Source organism: Ceratina calcarata, unplaced genomic scaffold (assembly GCF_001652005.2).
Source record: "Ceratina calcarata isolate Rehan_Ccalc_2016 unplaced genomic scaffold, ASM165200v1 scaffold211.2, whole genome shotgun sequence".
Taxonomy (NCBI): Eukaryota; Metazoa; Arthropoda; class Insecta; order Hymenoptera; family Apidae; genus Ceratina; species Ceratina calcarata.
The window spans coordinates 817,291-817,668 of record NW_017142786.1 but is presented as its reverse complement, the minus strand read 5'-3'; positions in this window follow the sequence as shown (position 1 = coordinate 817,668).

The window sequence follows — 378 nt, the reverse complement described above, 5'->3', positions numbered from 1 at the left end:
GCTCTTGTAGTTCAGGCGACCTTAAAAAATTCAATAACAATAATAATTACAGTTTTAATTGCAAGCAAAATTTTTATTATCTTCCCCACGTGTGTGAAGTATTACATTTGATTATAATTGTTACAGCTATTTCTATTTGTTCTGAAGTAAGTGATTGCATCATGAAAGCGATAAATGGTCTGGGAAAACATTTAGATGTACCATTATTTCTATACACTCATTCGACTCTTGACTAATAGTACCTATGTATTTACTTTGCGTATCTTATTTGGAATGCGAGCATGTCGTCAAGTCACAAGTGAATCTCGTCATTCCTTATCGAATCTCGTGTCTCGTGTTCGACATTGTCAGAAAATCAACTGGTACACGATTATAATA